This window comes from Alexandromys fortis, unplaced genomic scaffold (genome assembly GCF_014885135.2).
Source record: "Alexandromys fortis isolate MF-2015 unplaced genomic scaffold, M_Fortis_MF-2015_v1.1 scaffold_11, whole genome shotgun sequence".
Classification (NCBI taxonomy): domain Eukaryota; kingdom Metazoa; phylum Chordata; class Mammalia; order Rodentia; family Cricetidae; genus Alexandromys; species Alexandromys fortis.
In genome coordinates, this window is record NW_026067912.1 from 7,218,599 (window position 1) to 7,241,340 (window position 22,742).

Here is a 22,742-nt window from a genome sequence, read left to right on the forward strand (position 1 = left end):
TTCTTAAGTAAAAACCATATTTATTACTCTAAGATAAATCTGTCATGAAAATGCTAGACTACACTGTTATAATCTAAGTTTCAGCAAATTTATTTTTACTCCTTTTTGTTTTCTGTTCTTTTTCAGTAAATCCTGTATCCATGATTCCAATAATTTGATAAATTTTGATTTATGTAAGAATACAGTAGGACTAATAATTAAACATACTTATTCCACCCTTTTTTGTTACTTCTTCAAGTTTACTTATCTATTTTTGGTTCTGTTTTTTTTTTTTCCAGACAAATTTTAGAATTGGTTTCTAAACTATAGAACAAATAAAGCTATGGAAAATAAAACATAATCCTGTGTGAATATATCATCTTTTTATACAAACTTTTAAAGTGAATGCCTTACTTTTTATGTGAATTCACATTTCTTTTGGAAATTTCCATCACAACGAAGATACCATCAATAGAGTTAAAGATGAATAGCAAGATAATCTTCCAAAAATAGTGTACAGAGGCTTCACATTTTAAGAAACCATTAAATTACAGTGTTCATCTAAGGCACTAATTGACTATTGTGTGCTTTCTGCCAATTAAATATTTAAACTTTTCAGGGAATTCTTCTGGAGGCATACCAAGTTATATCAACATGAAGTATGTCAAACTGATCATTCTTCTGGCTTCTATTCTTCATACTGACCATTCCAACTTGGTTAAGTAGGATGTTGTCTAGGTACTTTGGAGTGAGAAATTATTTTGAGTACCAACTTTATGCTGCAAATTAGATGACTGAACATGACCCACTTGCCTTCCTTGTTCAAGTCATCCCTTACCATTCTCATGGGAATAGTTAAAAAGAAAGATTATAAGCACAAGAATTAAGTATGATGTTTAGCTTAAAGAATATATTTGTTGATGTGAATGAATCTCACGAACTTGAACAAAGTGAAGTGATTTCCGTATGATAAAACTAAGGTCATAAAACAAACAAAAAAAAAAGATTCTGTAACCATCATGGATAGTCATCAGAATACTGATTTTAGGGAAATTTTCCCATTAAGGGACATTTAACAACTGCTGATGGATGTAAATCTATTTCTAGATAGTTTCTCCTGCTACATGCCTATTGTATATGAACAAAGAAGCCTGTGGAGGTAAGAGAAGCTGAACTCTCCTGGCACTGTACTTACAGGAAGTTGTGAGCTATCTAACGTTGTACAGGGCCATAAGAGTTGGTTTTCTGATATTCTTAAGAAGATCCATGTCTCCAGCTCCCTATTTTATTTTAATTATTTATTTATTTATTTATTTTACTTCATGGCCATAGCCTCCTCCCTCATCCTCCCATACAACTCCCTTTCCCTGATTCCCTTTTCCACTCTCCAACTCCCTCCTCTTATTTCTCCATCAAGGAAAGAGCATATCTCCTGTGTGTATCAATACAGCATGGAATATCAAGACACAATAAGACCAATTACCTTCCCATGTGTTAAGAGTGGGTAAGGTGACCTAGTACAAAAAGTAGGGTTTTAAAAGCCAGTAAAAGAGTTGAAAACAACCTCTGCTCCTACTGATAGAAATCCCTTAAAAGTATCAAGCTGCACAACTTTAGCATATGTGCACCATGCTTAGGTCAGTCTCATGCAGGTTCTCTGGTTGTTGATTCAGTCTCTGAGATCTCCTATGAGCTCAGGTTAGCTGATTGTGTGAGCATTCCTGTGGTGTCCCTAAACCCTCTGGTTCCAACATTTCCTTTCTCTTCCTCCTCCAAAAGATTCCCAAACTCTGCCCTAATGTTTGGCTGTGGGTGTCTGCATCTGCCTCCATCAGTTGTTGGATGACACTTCTTTGCTGACAGTTGGACCAGGCATCAATCTTGTAAAAAAGACCACCAGTTTAGACGGCTTATCCAGTATTGCTAGGATTGTAAGGTAGGGTCCTCCCCATAGAATCATGGGAGATTGTCTGCACAAGGCTTCCACATGACCCCAAAATGTCTCCCCAGCAATCTCCCTTAGCAGTTTCTCCCCTGATCTCACCCAAACCTGATGGCTTCTCTCATGTTCCCATATGCATCTTCCCTCAGTCCATTTATAAAATCTTTTCTATTTTTTTCTCTCAGTTCTCCCACCCCATGAAGTCTCCTTATTACCTAGTCTCTCTGACTGTGTAGATTATAACATAGTTATCTTTAATTTATAGCTTATATCCACTTATGAGTTAGTACATACAATGCTTGTCATTATTGGTCTGAGTTGCCTCACTCAGGATGATTTTTTTTTCTAGTTCCATCCATATACGTATAAATTTCCTAGTGTCTAGTTTTTGAAAGCTGAGTATTACTCCATTGCTTAAATGTACCATATTTTCTTCACACATTCTTTGGTTGATGTCCATCTAGGTGTTTCTTGGGTTCTGACTATTACAAATAAAGTTGCTATGAACATCTTTGGGCAGGTATCCTTGTGGTATAATTGGATATCTGTTGAGCATATGCCCAAGAGCAGTATAGCTGGGTCTTGTGGTAGAGTGAGTTTTCTGAGGAACCTCCACACTGACTTCCAAAGTTGTTGTACAAGTTTGTACTCTCATCATCAGTAGAGGAGTATTCCCCTTGTTCCACATTCTCTTCATCTTAATCATTCATTTGTGTTTTGAACTTATCCATTCTGACAGAATTTAAGAGATAATCTCAGAGCAATTTTGATTTGTATTTACCTGATGACTAAAGATGTTGATATCTCTTTCAGTGTTTTTCAGCCATTTGAGATCTTTCTGTTGAGAATTCTCTGCTTAGAACTGCACCCTATCTTTAATTGCCTTATTTGGATTGTTGATATCTAATTTCTTGTGTTTTTTTTTTTTAAAACATATTTTGGAAATCAGCTGTCTGCTGAATGTCAGTTTGGTGAAGATCTTTTTCTATTTTGTAGGCTGCCATTTTGTTCTGTTGATGATGCCCTTTGCTTTACAAAAGCTCTTCAATTTCATGAGGTACTATTTATCAATTGTGGATCTTAGTGCTTGTGCTATTGGTGTTCTGTCCAGGAGGTCATCTCTGTGTCAATATTCTCAAGATTATTTACTTCTTTTTCTTCTATCAGCTCAAGAATATTTGGATTTATGTTGAGGATTTTGATCCAGTTGAATTTGAGTTTTGTGAAGGGTGATAAGTATTCCTATAATTCAAGGAAAATAAATGTACAACATACCCAAACTAGTGGGGCACAGTGAAAGCATTGCAAAATGGAAAGTTCATAGTACTAAGTGCCTTCATGAAGAATTTGAAGAAATATCATACTAGCAACTTAGCAGAACACAGAAATGCTCTAGAACAAAAAGAATCAGACACACTTAAGAAGAGTAGAATGGCAGGAAATAATCAAACTGAGTGCTGAAATCAATAAAATAGAAATAAAGGAAATAATACAAAGAATAAATGACAGTTTGTTCCTTCAGAAAATAAATAAAATAGATAAATCTTCATCTCAACTAACTAAAAGGCAAAGTGAATATCCAATCAACAAAATAAAAAAAAATGAAAAGGATGATATAAGAGACTCTGAGGAAATACAGAGAATCACTGCATTGTACTTTAAAAACCTGTACTATACAAAATTGAAAAAAAAAGAAATGGACATATTTCTTGATATATACCATTTAACTAAGTTAAATCAAGATCAAATCAACAACTTAATTAGACCAATAACCCCTATGGAAATAGAAGCATTTGTTAAAAGTTTTCCAACAAAAAAGAGTTCAGGGCCAGATGGTTTAAATATGGAATTCTATGGGACGTTCAAGAAAGAACTAATACAAATACTCTTCAAATTATTCCACAAAAAAGAAACAGAAGAAACATGGTCAAATTCTTTCTATGAGGCCATAGTTACCTTGATACCCAACAACAAATGGCCCCAAAAAATTACAGAGCCATTACATCCATGAACATTGATGAAAAAATACGCAATAAAATACTGGCAAACGAAATCCAAGAGCACATCAGAAAGATCATCCACTATGACCAAGTAGGCTTCATCACAGAGATAAAGGGATAGTTCATCATACAAAAATCTACCAATCTACTCCACCATATAAACAAACTGAAAAAAAAACTATATGCTTACCTTATTAGATGTTGCAAATTCTTTGAAAAAAATCCAACACCCATTTATGATAAAAGTCTTGTGGAACAGGAATACAGGGACATACCTAAACATAATAAATACAGCAAACAATTTGCCAGCATCAAATTAAATAAAGAGAAACTCAAAGCAATTCATCTAAAATCAGGAACAAGACAACATTGTCTACTATCTCCATACCTATCAAATAAAGTAAATGAAGTTCTAGCTAGAGAAATAAGACAACTATAGGAAATCGAGGTGATAAAATTTAGGAAGGAAGAAATCAAAGTATAATTATTCACGGGTGATATAATAAAATATATGTTACCCCCCAAAAAAACTCTACCAGGGAACTTCTACAGCTGAGAACAAATTTAGTCCAGTGACTGGATACAAAATTACCTCAAAAAGAAATGATAACCCTCCTATATACAAAAGATAAAACGTCTGAGAAAGAAATCAAAGAATCAACACCCTTTATAGCATCAAATAATATAAAATATATTGGTGTAACTCTAACCAAGCAGTGACAGACCTGTATGACAAGAACTTCAAGTATTTAGAGAAAGAAATTGAAGAAGATATCAGAAGATGAAAAGACCTCCCATGCTCATGTATCAGCAGGATTAACATAAGAAAAATGGCACCATAACTAAATAAATCTGCAGATTCAATGCAATTTCTATTAAAATCCTAGCATATTTTTTTACAGATCTTGGAATAACAATACTCAAATTTATATGGAAAAACAAAATGCTAAGGATAGCTAAAACAATCCTGTATAATAAAAGACCTTCCTGGATTATCACCATCCATGATTTTAAGAGAACTCAAATAAAAAATATAGTATGGTATTGGCATCAAACAGACACATTGAACATTGGAATCAAATCAAAGTCCCAGATGTAAACCCATGTATCTATGGACATACTATTTTCGACAATGAATCCAAAATTAAACAATGGAAGAAAGAGAGCCTCTTCAGCAAATGGTGTTGATCTAACTGGATGTCAACATGCAAATTGATCCTATTTTATTTTTCTAAATTGACATGCAGTTACATTAATTTACAGGATTATAGTGTGATGTTTTTCTATGTACTATATATTGATATAATCATTATCAAATCATATTTAGTATAAATACACATGAATATGAATATACAATCCAGCTATACATGACTAATATTATATTCTGATTTAGTTGAGTTGTGATATGGTTTCTGTAAAAACATTTTCATTGTATTTTTAATTCTTCCATTTTGTCCTCTGATATTTTTACCTGCAACCAGATTGATATGCTCCTGTATAGATGTTGTAGGAGCTAAATTCAGGAAATAGGATATGAAATTATAACACTCTCTAGAAAGAAGTTCAAAATAACTGGGTTCTCATTCTTAACGGTGTGAAATCAACTTTACTTTTCTAGATTTTCTACTTTAAATCTGAAGAATAGCATGTTAGAATTAACACCCTTTTAGCTCTCAAACAGCATAGTTCTGAATTACAAAGCCATGTTGAATTTCTCCTCCCTTAGGCTAATTGAATCAATATTTGCCCATAGACTTAACAGGACAGAATCCCTCCTGCAGGAGGATTGGATTAATGAATGGTTAGAGATAGTTTGTATATCCCACCCCCAAAGTAAAGTTTTATCAGGCATCCTGAAAGGGACCTGGGTACGTGAGGGAAAACAAAAAAACATTTCCTTTCCAGATTCAATACTGATCCATCAAATCTGTTCGCCTGCTGTCAGCACAAGTCAACACCAGATGCTTGAGGAGCAGGCTGGAACATTCCCGAACGCCACCAGTTAACTGCGCAAGGCTCAGCTGTAGCGAACAATTCTCTTTTCTTTTCAGACACTGAGCAAACGCTAGGCACTATTAGCTGTAACTACATTTTAACGGGCATGGATAGGAAAGCAGGGATCAGCTGTTCCCACCCCCACACACCAATAAGCTGTGAAGAAGGAGTACACTCTTGTTTTGTCTGTTTCAGTAACAGACATGTCTTACAGAGTGTTCTAAGTAATTTTGGGTATTTATCCTAGAAACCATTTCCTGCTGCTGTAACTGTACTGCTTTGGGGGATTTTTGGCTTTTCAAGAGGAAAGATTGTAATATAACTTCAGCTGCAGAGGAACAAATAGATTCAGTGTTTTTTCTTTCTTTTTTTTTTTTTTAAGTAGAAATGCTCTTTAAATGTAACAATAGAAAAAGCAGGGCTTTCGCGGAAATGATGGCAGGAGAAGCTGTGCCCCCTGCCAAGGGTGCCTGTTTTGGCTTCGTTGAGGTCGAAAGCCACTCAGAGGATGAACAGACAGCTTCATGGGGGATGGAGTGCCAAGTGCTGCAAGGCCTAAATCAAATGGAGATCTAGTTAAGTGCCTAATGAAGCTCTCAAGCAGATGCGAGCAGTTTCAATATGCTAGCCACAGTAGAAGATTATTAGGTGCAGAGTACAACATAAAATCTTATTAAGACATAATACCAGAAATGGAAAATGGACAGAAGTAAAATAAAGGTTTTTACAAATGCTTTTGGACTGGAATTCAGTTCAGACATCAGCATATGCATATTGTGAATGGCTTCGTTCAAAAATTATTTTCAAAGGTCATCTACACTGAAATTGAATTAAAAAATCCCTCTTTGAAGTCTTATGATTGTAACTTGGGGGGAAATGAAAGATTTAAAGCCCTTACAATGTCCATTTGTTAGACAGAGTTAAATCTGATTCTGTAAAGAGAGAAGCAGCAATCATCTTTTAAAGGTTTCCACCTAGTGGTAAAGTTATCTTGAGCATGAGCTAAGATAATAGCACTCCAGATGCTAAGGTTGGGCAAATCTCTCAATCTTGGTCTTCTGTAAGATCCATGACTGCAGTAAGTACTTGGGTAGGTTGATAGGTGTGACCCTTTCATGTCTCAGAGTAAGATCACAGTTCTTTGGGCTAACTGATATCGCTGTCTAAAGTCCTGTTGGCGGTGGCTGAGATCTAAGAAAACTGCAAGCAGCATGAGATTTTTGGGGTTTTGATAAAAATGCTGCATATAAAGCAGTAGTCGATGTAAAACTGAAAATAATTGTTTTTTTATCATACAGAAGCATTGGCTTATTCATAGTGAAAAAGTTACGAATTGTTGCCACTAATCATAAAAATTTGGGCAATCCCTTTTTAGACCTACATTTTATCCTCTTTTTAATAGTAAGGTTGATAATACATCCAGGGCTATGTACCAGCTGCCACAGACCAACATGGATTTTTCTTAGATTTACTTATTTTATTTTGCCTAAATAGCTATATATTTATTCATCCTATGTATGCCTGCTGACCATGAAGAAAATGATATAGATTTATATATAATATAGATTTAAATATCTATACTATCCATCCTTTGTATGCCTGCTGACCATAAGAAAATAGCTTTGGATCTCTGAGGCTTGGTTTTGCAAAAATTGGTGAGAAACCATGTAGATTCTGGGACCAAACCCAAGTCCTCTGGAAAAGCAGCCAGTGTTCATAATGACTGAGGTTTCTTTTCAGCCCCTATCTAGTTGTCTTGAATCACCAAGATGATCAAGTGATATTTATCAATTCTATTTAAATATCAAATACTTCCTATTATGGAATTTTATTCCCATAACCACACCAGGGAGTTGACATCTATTTTTTCTATGTAATCAATAATAAAAATATTAGGGTTTCTAAATCCAATGCACCATTTGAGCTGTGTGCAGTTACAAAATTGGTACCGATTGTGAATATTACAGTTTATCATTAGGAGGAAAGTTACAGTTAATTGTGTTGTGAGTTGTAAGAAACGTGGGGTTTTGATATTTATATTATTCAAGGGGAAAACCTAGATGCAGATTTTAACAGTTTTTGAACAGTGTGAAGATGAAAAAAGAAAGGTTAACTCAAATTATAACTCTCTGTGTGATCATATGGACCAAATCACTTACATGACCAACTTCAAGGTAAACAAAGGAGCTTGTGCACACCAGATATGGAGTCACTGTTACTTCCCTCGATGTGCATGGCATTGAACGTTCGGCTCTAAAGACACTGAAAGAGCAATGGTTATAAATTGCACATTGTTTTAACAATCATATTTGTTTATGTAGCTTTCATTTTAAAAGCTGCTAAAATTGACTATGAACTGCCAATAAGGTTCTGAGCACATTTGCACAGAAGCACTCATCAGGCATTGGAAATGGCTCTGTGAGGTTTTGAACCAGCTGGTCACTGGAGTCAGCAGTCATCAATGCAGGACTGTCTGATCTTCCTTAGCATGCTTTGTACTGTAGGTATTTTGTACTGGCCTTCCAAGGATGTTCTGTAAGCTGAAGAGAGCAATTGCCTGATCTGGAAGAAATGGAGTCAGAGAGAAAAGGACTGGCATGCTAAGCCTTTCCTTTTACTTCTTTTAACCATTAGAAATTCCTTCGTCAATGAGGCACTGGAATGAGAGTTAGAGAAAGACCTGTTGCTGGACATTCACCCTTCACCTTGGATAGATGGTAGACTTTCCTCTTCTTATAGAAGGTTGATATACATTTTATTGTTTTGGAAACTAATTACAAAGAACCCCACCCTCTTACGTACTTCTAAAAACAAACTGCAGTGTGATTACTAAGTAGCCATCCTATGCTTAGGTTTTATGACACTGGGGAGGGCAGTAGCCATCTGTAAAAGGATGATAAGGCAAAAAGAGAGTGTACTAACCTGAAATGTAATAACAGGGGTAGATTTATGTAGTAATGAATTGCAGCTTCCACCAGAAAAAGGAAGTCATAAAATCCTTCGGTATGGACTCCAATAACATGTTTTCTGGAACCTAGTCTATCAGCCAAATGACTCAAATGATGGTTTAACCAAATCTGAGGTTGTTCTAGTGTGGAAAGGTGTGTGTGTGTGTGTGTGTGTGTGTGTGTGTGTGTGTGCGTGCATGTGTGGGGGTGTCTGCTGGACACAAAATCATGGCCTTTGCAATGGTGAACTGGAGATTCCTGTTTCAAAGAAATATCTCACAGAGATTCAGTCTTTTCCATAGCTAACATTGCAGCATTCCCATATGGGAAGGTCTCACAAGAGGAGCAAATTTACTCCTCAGATAGCTCCAGGAAAAAAATGCAAACAGTTGCTACTTACTTCATCAGAGCAAGAAAATCCTCAAAGGTGACTCTTTGTGATATACCAACTATTCTTCCCCTAATATTTATGGGAAATATAATGAGACTTGCTTATAAAGAAGGCAACAATTTATTCACCAAACTAAGCTTATGATTGTCTTTATTTGTATTTAAACCAGAAAGTAAGAGAAACTCTTTATCTTGTATTCTACAAGTTCTCGTTCTACTTGACATTATTACTTCTGTCTTTACTTAGAATCACACTTTTCACTTACCTTCTTAAAATCTGTTGTTTAGTTGTTTATTGATGGTACTATCACAGATGCTGTGGATTAGGACAGGAATAGACTTTTTAATTACCTTCTATTTATTTTTTTACATTCTGCCACTTACAGCACCTTTATTCTTCAAGAAATTTTACATTACAAGGTAAAAAGATATAAGATATATGTTCAAAGCAAACATACTGACAAAAAATCATTAAATAACTTTAAACAATTATGTGGTATACATGTCATTTTCCCACTTTTTGAAGGAGAAAGCAGATTTACATACTTATGATATGGGTGCGTGCTTATTTTTATAAAAACAATGAAATCTTGGCTGAATGTTTGAAACTGTATGACAGAGATCATCTTCAGTGGTTTTTAGAATTTATCAATATTGTGATTTTTCAATTGACAATGCTGAAAACACCACTTCTCATAAATATCAAAACTGTAGAAACATCTTTAGGGACATTTCAGAAATTGTTGGAAAGTTCATTCTGATCCCAAGCCAAATTCATTTAACAAATTTTTATGAAATTCAAGTTCACAACTCAAGTAGCAATTTTTAAACTCAAACATTCTAGCCAAATGCAGTCCAAAAATATAGAAATGTGATATTTATATGCAAAAGAATAGTAGTAAGAAAATATTAACTTTTTCCCATTAAGACGTGTATTTCCATACAAACAGATACTTTGGGCAACGATGTGGTTCAGTGGGGAAAAACTCATTTCGCCAAGACTGATGGCCTTAGTTCCATCCCAAAAAGTTGATGTTAAAAGGAGAAATGCCATTCTTTCAAGTTGCCCTCTGATATCAACAGAATTTATATGCCCACCTCCATACATACTAAGTAAATAAATAATGAATAAATGTAAAAAAGTTAAAAGAACAAAATCTTTATATACTCAATTAAACAATATTGCATTTTATAGTATTCAACAATGTCAAGTCTGAGCCAAGAACTTTCAGAAGGTTCTTTATTTTGTGAGTAATGATTGCGTTACATACATGGTGATAAATGTGCATCCGTATACATCCAGAACCAAGGTTGCCGTGAAGTAACACACTGCAACACAGGAACACTCTAAGAAGTATCAGTGTTTCATTAGTGCTTTTGAATCCCTTTTTGCTTGTTGTGCACGCAGAAACCCTGGATTGCTATCAATATTTTACTTGAGTTATTTTTTAAAGGCTCATCACTGAAGACGCTTAAAATGCCTATTTGGGAAAAGAAAATTGCTGGAACACAGACAATTAGCTTTTAATTGGTGGAAATTCTAAAAGTACCATATCTAATATATTCATTCTCTGGATAGAGCTGGGGAAGGCGAGTATGCATCATGTACTTGGGGAAATAGCTACCTTGTATTTTTCTTATTTTGCATATGTTTGTGTGTGCATGTGTATGTGTGTGTGTGTGTGTGTGTGTGTGTGTGCAGGCCAGAAAACAAATTTGAACGTCACCCTCAGAAAAGCAGTCTGCCTTCTTTGAGATAAGGTCTCTCACTGGCCTGAAACTTCGGCTCCTAACTGATAGGAAATACACTAGACTGCCCAGAAAGCTCCAGATCTGTTGTCTTTACTGTCACAGAACTGGGAGAGAAAGCAGCCGTGACTCACACAGGGCTTGTTCATGCAGGTTCTGAGTGTCCACATACAGGATTTTGAACTTGTAGGAAAGTGATTTGCCAACTAAGCCATTCCGCCAGGCCTTGTATTGTATTGTTGGGTTTCTACTTAGTACTATAAAATATTTTGATCAGCAACTCTTAATTATTTAAAATATATCTATCTACACATGTGTGGATAGAATGAGAGAGGGTGTCTTGAGTTGAAATTTCTGTGCTTTTATTCACATGGTAAATTGTGGGCTTATGTGTTTGTGCATTTGTGTAGTGTTCTTTGTGTCATAGTACATCAAACTTACATTTTAACTTTAATTTTAAGATTGAAAACAAATTAAATTGGAATCATTTTACTTACTTTTGGCATAATTACAATGGGAAGGTGGGGGATATGTTTTAAAGTTTCCAGTCAGTTTTCTAAATAGCTAAGCGCTAACATGTTTGAGTATATTGTAATCCCTCTTGGTAACCCAGGCAAATATCTTACAAACTCTATTGTAGCCCTTTTAGTAGAAGATTAAAAATAATATACATTTTGTGAAGTACAGGTTTTTACATTAGGGAAGGACAGAGAGGGAGAGCAAAGAAATAGATTTTTTGATTGAAGGAGCCATTAAAGGGTTAGCAAGAAACCTGGCACTAGGGAAATCCCCAGGAATCTACAAGGATGACCCCAGCTAAGACCCTAAGCAATAGCTGAGAGAGTGCCTGAACAGGCCTTCCCCTGTAATCAGATTGATGACCACCTTCATTGTCTTCATACAACCTTCATCCAGCAACTGAAGGAAGCAGATGCAGAGAGCCACAGCTAAGCATGGGCTGAGCTCCCAGAGTCCATTTGGAGAGAGGGAGGAACAAAAACACTAAAACACTTTACCAGAGCTTGTGGGAGCTCACGGACTCTGGACTTACAGTGGCTGAACCTGCATAGTCCCAAACAAGACCTCCAAATGTGGGTGATAGTTGTGTGGCTGGGACAGTGTGTGCGACCACTGACAATAGGGCCAGGATTTAGTCCTAGTTCTTGAGCTGCCTTTTAGGAACCTATTCTCTTTGAAGGGATACCTTGCTCAGCCTAGATATAGTGGGGAGCGTCTTGGTCCTGCCTCAAAGTGAAGTACCAGATTTTGTTGACCCCCATGGGAAGTCTTACCCTCTCTGAGGAGTGAGTGGGATTGTGGGGTGGGTGGAAGGTGGGGGGGGCGAGGAAGAAGAAACTGGGATTGGCATGTAAAATGAGAAAAGATTGTTTCAAAAATAAATAAATAAGAAGAAAGAAAATGTTAAATAAAAAAATAAAATAAAATGGGTCTGCCTACTAATTTTGGTAAATTCTAGCTAGTTTACCAGTCGGATCTTCTGTTACTTTTGTCTGAGACTCTTCCTTAGGTATTCCATGATGACATCTAATATCCATATGTTTGTAGAAATTCCTCTTCAACATTAACCCTCAATTAGTGTCTATCATCAAATTAAGAAACTATAATGCTAACTTTTATGCTTCAATTATCAGCTCAATGCTTTAACAATTCCTTAATAGGAGTACTTAGAACATCTGAAAACACATGATTAGTTCTATGGTCAGTTTGCTAGGTTCTTGGGTTAGTTTGATTTGTTTGCAATGAGCATATAATAGATGGAGTTTATATTAACCTAAAGATTAATATATTAGTCAAATGAAAACTACGAATCTAGTTGAGGAGTACTATAATTTGCTGTCACATCATCTGTAATAATATTGGTACCTATATGTGTGTGGATTTTTATTTTATTTTACATTACATAAAATTGAGAACATTATTTCATAATTTATGCTAAACTGGCAAATTTTGTTCTCAAATTTTAAAAATATTTAATGCAAGCTTTTATCTCTCTTATAAAGTCATGATAGTATATATGTCCCTAAAATGAAGTCAACAATATCATTTTTATTTACAGACTTACTTTATTATTTTTAAATATTATTTTGTGGAGGTGTGTGTACTGAATATAAGCATGTACAGTTGAGAGCACAAAGCCTTATTCTTTTATTTAATTTCATTTCTAATAAAGTAAATGACACTATTGAATGTCTATTGATTACATATGTTTATAACAATATGCAAGTTTTTTAGTAATAGCAAATAATGTTTTCTTTTCAATTGGCATGTCCCAAGGTTAACCAACAGAAATTCTATCCATCTGCAGAGTAGCAAAGTCTGACTTAATTTTATTCACGTGTAGACAATAAATTCTACATAACATTGTATAACATTTTTTTTTTTCCAAATGATTGATCTATAGTAATCAGTTTCACAGGGAAACAACTCATTGAACACAACAAGCAGATGCTTCGAATGTATTTAGGGAAGTGATCATTTCATCAGAGTTAAAATGTGTATTCTTTGGAGGTGTAAATGGATATAAGATCTCCTTTTATGTTTTGAACCTTGGTACTATGTTGTGGTAGTCCACCCTCCCACTGTTAGACTTAATAGGATTAGTTTGGGTATTATCAAAAGAACAATTAACACCTGCTGATATAATCACAGATGGTATCAAAGAGTATAAGGAACTCAATATGAAGGGACACTCATCTATAGATTTTATATTGAGTCTGCTGGTACATAAATAACCCCAAAATTCATAGGTAATTTTCTATGGAACTATTTGTCTATATTATAAAAGGCAATAGAATAATACTAGCTTACCTGAGGAATTGGCTACTGTTTTGTCCTAGAGTCAAACTAATTTTGTGACTCTGGGTATATTATTTAATTTCTTAAGCATTAATTTCATTTTTTAACAAACTGGGACAAGTAATAGCATCGGTCTCTGGGATGGGTACCAAGATTAAATAGATAGTTTAGGGAAATGCCATAGTGCTGCTCTTACATATAAATGTTACTCTTGAGTAAATTTCTAGAGTGTTCTCCTTAATAATTATGGTTCTACAAGGAAGTTTCATTAATTGGCCCAAGAAATACTTTTCATCCTAAAAGAGTATGAAGTACAAATATTTAAAATAAACATACTGGAAAGAAAAAACTTAACATCTAGTTAAAAACATGTAAACATATTAATAAAGGTTTCTTAGAAAACAAGACAAAGATGAACAACAGATATGAGAAAATGTCCCAGAGCTAATCATTAGGAAATGTCAATCAAACCACAGTGGTAGATCACCTCATGTCTGTTTGGATAAATACACTAAAAATAATAATGGCTTGTATTGACAAGAATGTAGAAAAAAGAACCTCAGACACGAATGGGTTGGAAATAAACTAAATAATCTAAATTCAGGGTTGCCATGTAATTCTAAGATGCATTGTCTATATGCTGAAAGACATGCTATTTACATATGATCAATGTATGTGTAGTGGGAATCTTTTTGGAAAAATACTTTGACAAAAACATGACTGAATGAGAAGATGCATTTACTGAAAGACCAAACAAGGGTAGCTCCTGAATAGCCTTGTATTATGTACAATTGGATTCTCATTTTATAGTCTAAAACCATAAGGTTGAATTAGCAAGCAAGTGGGATTTTGCAGAAGCATCCATGGCAGTTAGGTTTTTTATGTGTGTGTTTTAAAGGTACATGTTATAGTTGACAGCTGTAAGGTTTCATGACAAGACTGTTCAATGCAATGACATATTGTCTTTTAATTAATTCTCCAGAATGACATCATTCTAGCAAATGAGAAGCAAAGCAAATAATTTGTCTTCTCTACCTCATTCTACTCAAATAGACAAATTGCATATATATTATAATATACACATGTATGTACCTATATATAATGGGCATATGTTATACATACATATGCACTTTAATACTGCTTTGAGCAATAGAAGGCTTTATGTTGACTACAATAAGCTAAGCAGTAAAAATTTAATACTGTGTAATTTGTTTAAAGCAATCTTATGAAACAGATAACAGGAACATAGTAACTACTAGAAAGAAGGACCTAGGCAAAGAGAGAGAGAAGTGAAAGTGAATGCTGCTCAAATGTGGGTAAAGTTTCAATTAGAAAGGATAACTACAATAATCTGTTGCATCAATTGAAGACCACAGTAGATAATTATCATATACTTCATGTACTTATATTATCATATACTCATAAACTTCATACACTTAATCACCATAACTTCAAAATTGATAAGATAGAATTGTAACATTCTTGCGACACACACATGCACATGCCTGCACAGAGAGATACACAGATGTACAAACACACACACAAACAGGCTGACGCATGCACACAGAAACACACAAAGACACACATACACTGAAACATACACATATAACACACAGACATAGACACATATAAATACATACATACACACAAATTTACACACACACATATACAGACACACACCTTCATGCACACAAATTGATGGCATGGTAATTACTTTGGTGAATTTTGACGATGTATACATTTGTTAAAACTTGATCGCCTCTCCATCAATCCATATACTTATCTGTCAATTTGATTAGATTTTCGAAAAAGATGTTTTCTTGATGGATCCAAATGGTAAAATTTTTAAATAATAATTTTAAGTTTGTATGACTGCATAATGTATTATGGCTTTCAGTTTGGAGTGAACTTTTTCTCTTTTTTAGGTTACACTTCATTTAAATATAGGAGTTTAAACATCTAACACTAAACTGCTGTTTTAATATATTCCTACTTTATTTTGTTAATTCACTAGTTTACATGATTCAGTTTCTAAGATTATAACAACAGTGTTTTGTTTTATTATATTACCTCTGTCTAATATATGCTTAGAGTCATGTGAATCTTAAATAAGGAATTGGGGATATTGTTAGTTTTTCTGGGTTCTGAAATATTAAATTACATAGATATTATTTTTGTCTTAATGTTTATAGAATTTAACAACATCAAAAATGGAAAAGATTAGAGAAAATGGATTGATATTTTTTCTACTTTTATTTTATTACATATTTATTTGATTATTATCTTCTGGCAATGTATGCTTATCTTAGATGACCCAGAAGTACCAACTATAGAAATACTAAGCAGGCATTCAAAGAAATTAAAATTAGTGACTTAGTGTCAATAACGTTGTATACATTCTCAGCAGTTATCATTTAGGGCATAACTAGATTAAAGTTCAAAAAACACATTTAGCAAAGGTGGCTTTAATCTATGTATATTACAATTAATATGATAACAATTGTCAAATTGTCAAAATATAAAGTAAAAAATTAATTAAGAAATCCTATGAGGGGCTCCTTTGGTAAAATAACTAATATTGAAGACAGAAAGTAGTCTATAAACTTCAAATGACCTTCAAGTTCTAAAATGGAATTTCAGATACACTTACTGTTAATATATCGATTTGGTTCTATCAAAAGTCTATAAGGATTAAACAGTAAATAAAAGTGCAGATAAATGTAATAATAAGTGAAAAATTCAAAGATCTGTACTAACTTACTCTCATTAGCAGGAAGTACATCTCCAAAGCAAAACAAACAAAAAATAACCAAAAAAGGGCAGTAAATACTGAAAACACACAGAAAAAGAGAATTATGAGTGAAGATGGAGAGTAAACAAAAGCTTTGTGTAGTATGTCTGTAAATATTTCAAATAGAAGCTTATTGTGGGATCAATATAATTCTTCTTAAATAATGTATAAAGTAGTTCCTAACATCTATTTATAGGTATAAGACAGCTATAAAGATCGCCCTCTTTATGGGAAGGTAAGGAAAGTAAGGCCTGACTCTCCAAAGGCACTGAAGGCCACACCTTCTGCCCTTTAGTACATCCACCATACTCACTTCATATCTTACATATTCAACAAAAGTACATGTTTTCCTTTTACTTAGAATAGAAATCACTGGAAGTTAGACAGCAAGTCCTAATGCTAATGCTGATAACATTAGGGGAAGCTGGGAAAGAGAAGGACAATAGGTGAGTATTCTGTCACTCATCACTGCCTCTTTAGCGCGGCAAAGTCATGTCTAATTTGAAGAGGCAGATTTCCTAATCAACTATGATAAAATATGTTAGAAGTTCGGCTTTCACAATTAACCATGGTGCGTGACTTTCCTTGATTTTCAATTTGAAATTTGCTCTTGCAAATTATAATCAGTATAAATGGCAAGAACCTTGCCAGAAAAGATATATTTAAATTACTATCTCTCTAAAATTCCAATAAACTAACCTTTTAGCAGCGTGACATAGAACTGTCGTTGAATTCTGAAAAGTAATGTCAAATTTAATCAATTGTTCAGACTACTATTCAATTTATTAAGACGTGGAAGCTATATGGTTAGCATTTAATTTATATTTAGGATAGATCAGAACCAGGGGGAAATTATTCTATGTCTGCTTGAATAGAGCTAAATAGAAAAGTTGTGTGGCTGAGGCAGGAGGGATTTGACTTTAAGCTAACTTAGGAAGCAGAGTTAGGTTTTCTCAAAATGAAAAGAAGGAAGAAGAATAAGAGCAGGGACATGTCATATTCATTTATAGAATTAAGAAAACAGTTGAAAAAGCAACATTACAATATCTGTCAATTCAGAGATTATCAGACTTAGAAAAACAAAATGTAATCTATGATGTAACAAATACATCAAAAAAATTTAACTCAACCCAGAACTGAAAAAGTTGTGATTAACAGGTACAAATTTTACAACAGTCTTTGTAACTGAAAGGCATCTATCAGGAATGTTAAGAAGAGTATAGAACATGTAGACAATTCATCTTCTAAGAGTAAAGACTAAAGCATTTGGTTGAAATGCACTAACTGGATATAACTAATGATTAGTAAAGAAAGAAGAACTAGAAGAAAATATCATTGAACCTGAAGATATCAGTAGAGTCTATGCCAAATAAGCAACAAAATAGTTTTTAATTAGGTGAAAGAACATCATAGAACTATGTGATAATTGAAGTGGTATACTACATACAAGCAATATGAAGAAAATGCTATATCAATCCTCAATATATCACCAAACTAATTCGAGGAAGAAAATCGTATTAGAATTGAAAAGGAGGACATGTTAAAGGAAAACAAATTTGTGGGTGATATTGGTATCTTTAAAGCATCCAAAAGTTATTTGTGGAGGTGGGATCCTATACTTAGCAAAACAAAACTATCTTTTAAAGAAGCAGATTAGTTAAGGAAAGAGATTTTAAGAAATACAAGAGCTGAAATAATTCATCCTAAACATAACCAATAATTGGTAAAGAGGATTATTCATGATGCTATCCCTCACCTCCCTATCTTACCCCTTGGAAGACTGAGTTACACAGACTGAACTTAATACAGTGACTTATTTTACAAGGAAACTTCCCTGAGGACAATGATTTGAATAGTTTTCTACAGTGATACTTGCATGAACATTGGATTCAATGATAATTTTGTAGAGGTTTCTATGTTCTGTATAATTAAATTGTGAATATTTTAGTGCACATTATAGTTTAAGCCATGTCATATAGCTGAATAGAAGGTAGGAGCTAAACTAGCATTTATTTACCAATGAGCCACTGAAGTTCATAAAGTGTTTATGGTGCTTTTCCAAACATTATAAAACGATCCTGCAAAAACAAAAGAAGTATGGTACCAGACAGCTTATGAAATTGTAAGGCTAAACACCTTACAATATGCTGAACACCAAAGTTAGTTTTATATAAAGTTTTGTTGGTAGAGGGGGAAAAATGGAAAGGAACCTTATACAGAAAAAAAAATCAAAACAAAATCTTTGAAAAATGTTCACTTTTAAATTCTATCAACAACTTCAAATTAACGAAGATTGTATGAAAACCAATTAACCCCACAAATTTCCTTTAACATTAACTTAACATTTAATATATGAAGGAAACAGTTGCATCAATTTAAAAAATAAGGTACAGAAGAAGTAATACTATACCATACTGGGTAATATGAAAATAAATTATGAATCTGTTGTGATAAAAATTCAAAACAATAAATTCTTTTTAAGCTAACTTAAGTGAGTATGTGTGTGTGTTGTACACCAGGTATCATATTCATGTTGATGAAATTCCAGAAAGTTGTGAGCCACCCAATCAGGGTTTTAGGAACTGGTCTCAGGTCCTATGTGAAACAAATAAACGTGGCTTGTAATCGTTCAGTTTATTGAAAGGAATATCATAACAGATCCCTCCTTAGATTGTTCTTTACATATCCTATAGTCTATCTATAATAACAGGAAAAAATATAGTGTTCACAGAAGTAAGTGGACTTGAGTGTATTCTCTGTGGAGCACACACTGCTCATAATACTGAATCCTGACTGACTGCTGAGAGAATAACCATTTCTGTTTATGTCAGAAGCAACAAACATCTAGAAAATAATTTTAAGTATATCATAAATATCACAATGTATGCTAATTTATCTTCTACAATTTTCATACTTGGTGAGAATTACTTTCCATTTTAAAAAAGGATTAAACATCATGAAGATTTTACAGTGGTAGAAATAGAATTCAGAGATATATAGCACTTAATGGATACCTTCTGAAACATTTATTTCAAATCCATAGACTAATCCCACTTACCAGTGTCCCTGGTGTTATGGAGGAAGGGTCAACCTAATTACAATCCTTTTGAGAAGATTAGTATTCTCTCCAACGCGCTATGTAAGTACTGGGAATGGAGTTTAGTTGCAGAGTACTTGCATAGTGCCTGGATGGTCCCGAGTTCTACTCTCAGCATCTCAAAAATAATATTCTTCTCAAAATAAATATTAAGTTTAAATGTAATTATTCCTTGAGTCTTAGCCACACACTATAGACTTTTTATTTCTCCTTATAAGTTAACAATGCCCTATATTAGAATAAGAGCAGATATATCAAAAATACAGTATCAATTATAAAGAAGGCATAAAGTTCTTTATTCCCAACTGCCATCTCTTCCTTGAATGAATTAGAAAATTATGGAAAGTTCTTGTAAACCTATAAAGGAATTGCTTAAACCTAGATTCCAAGAATCCATCCTCCGCTTTTGTGTGGAGACAGAGCAGGCACTCCTGTCTGTAGCTGTAGAGATAAGATTGCTGCAACTGCTGGTAAACAGCACAAGGAGCAGAAGGAGAGAGAGCACGAGCAAGGAACACAGGACCGCGAGGGGTGCACCCACACACTGAGACAATGGGGATGTTCTATCGGGAACTCACCAAGGCCAGCTGGCCTGGGTCTGAAAAAGCCTGGGTTAAAACAGGTCTCACTGAACATAGTGGACAATGAGGACTACTGAGACCTCAAGAACAATGGCAATGGGTTTTTGAGCCTACTGCACGTAAAAAATAAATTAAAAAAAAAAAAAAAAAACAGCACAAGGAGGCAGGAAAACCTGAATACTCAAGGCTTTGCAGTGTTTGTTCTGCAAATGAAAGCTGATTAAAGATGCACCCCCCCCCCCGCCACACACACACCCACCCACCAACACTTCATTTGCGCTCTGAGACGTTGTCCTCATTGTCTGAAATCCTGGACCTTCTGAGAAATTAGCATTTCCACACCAGCTGTTGGCCACACCAACTCTGGATAGGATCGAACAACTGTCGACTAACAAATCCTACAGTTGATTCTAGTGCAGTCACAAATTTGAGAGCTATTGCTTCAGAGCAGATGAGAGAAGAAGAAACTAAAGTGAGTCAAATTACAGACCAAGAATTTGGAGGGTGCTGCTGGTTCCACAGGAGTTTACCCACACATAGGAATCTGTGTATACACCCAGACATTTTTCTGCCCACAAAAGAACTCTTGAAGAAGTATGAGATTAGATGTGCTCTTTCTTTTTCTTTTTCTATTTATAAAATGTGGATATGATGTATGTATTGTTGAATTTATTTGGGGAATACAAATAATGACATTATTTTAATATCATACTCTCTAAGTACAGAACCATGGCTGTCAATCAATAGTCAGTTGTTATGAACAGAAGTAACTGGAACCAGTAGTTGCCTTAGAGAAGAAAATGACTGTACTGCATAAACAGTTAATCTTCCCTAAGGATTCTGTCAAGTTCTCTTTCTTGAGTTCTTTGCATATCTGTGTTCAAAATGCAAACATCGGGAAGGTGGCTGACAAACCAATATGATGACTAATAATTGAATTGCTTGTTAAATTTCTCCATGTTAGAAATGTTAGCCATACCTAAGTAATCTTATCACAAATATTTCCTGTAATATTTTTTAAGAGTCCACCAGAAATGAAAAATATTAGCAAGAAAACCTTCACAAAGTGAATTTAGGGGGAAACATTAAGAGTTTAAGAGCACTGACTGCTCTTCTTGAGGTCCTGAGTTCAATTCCCAGCAACCACATGGTGGCTCACAACCATCTAGAATAAGATCTGGTACCCTCTTTGGGCCAGCAAGCATATAGACAGACAGAACACTGTATACATAATAAATAAATAAATCTTTTTTTTTAAAAAAAAAAAGTATATATACTGTATCTCAGAGAATGAGAATATTTGAAATTCTAAGCATTTAGAAGAACAGTGAAAATGGAGGCACCTTATTTATTAACGATACGCATTTATGTTTAAGACTATCCTAAAAACATGTTTCTAAATGTTTTGTGTTCCCCAGGAGCCCATACTTAAAGTGTCTGTGCACTTGTTTAGATGCTCTATTATTTGGACCTAGCTGAAACACATCCTTTTTTCCTCTTGAATTTCTTTAAATCACACTGCGGGCTGTTAAGGCCTCAGAGGAACTCCCTGGGCAGAGAGTGGCTATGTGGAGCTAGAGTTTTCCAAAGAAGCTGTCATGATCTGTTGACTCAATGATCCGTTAATGACACCTGAAGGCACGCAGCAGAGGCTACTCAGCTTGGAGCTGCTCAGGGATGGCTGCTGAGGATACAGGTGCACTGCAAGGAGCACCCAAATCATCCATTAAGGTTGCTTTTATTAGTGACTTCTGCTTACAAAACAGGGCTCTGGGGGAGCATGATTCAGTGTAGCAAAGCCCCAACAGCTCAGAGGAGTCACACTGTTAAGGACCAGCTGAAGCTTGTTATTATAAAGAAAAGAATGGGCAAAATACCACTGTTTTGGCTTTCAAAGATTCCTGTTACGGGAAACTTTTAAGAACAATGGTTTTTACCAACCAACCTCACTCCTTTTTCTAACAATAGAACGTGTTAAAGAAAACCACTTCTCTGTCTCTTTTTGTAATAAACTGAGATACATTTTGGTTTGCTGAAAAAGTAATCAATGCTGAGGCATAACTCTAAAAAGATTAAGAAGATGTCGATGCAAGCAGTGGTAATGAGAGATAAATTAAAAGAGAGATGGAATAAAAAATTCTTTAAATTCAATTTATAGAGTTCTATTCAGCTCACAAGGGACATGGTGTTTATGTATGCTGCTACCCTAGCTTATATGAGGCTAAACAAAACAGAATGCCTTTGTCAGTTATGCAAGGGCTTTAAAAAAATCTTTCATTCTTATTCTAGTTCTGAGTAGTAGTAACACATGCTCAACTGTTCTAATTCAACCTAGGACTGTGTTTATGGAATTGTTCTGGCTGTAACTGTAGATTGCTCAGTTTTACTATTGGAGAGCATCCTTTGTCTCTTCCTAGAGCAAACTCTGATCCAAAGTTCACTGAACTAAAGCA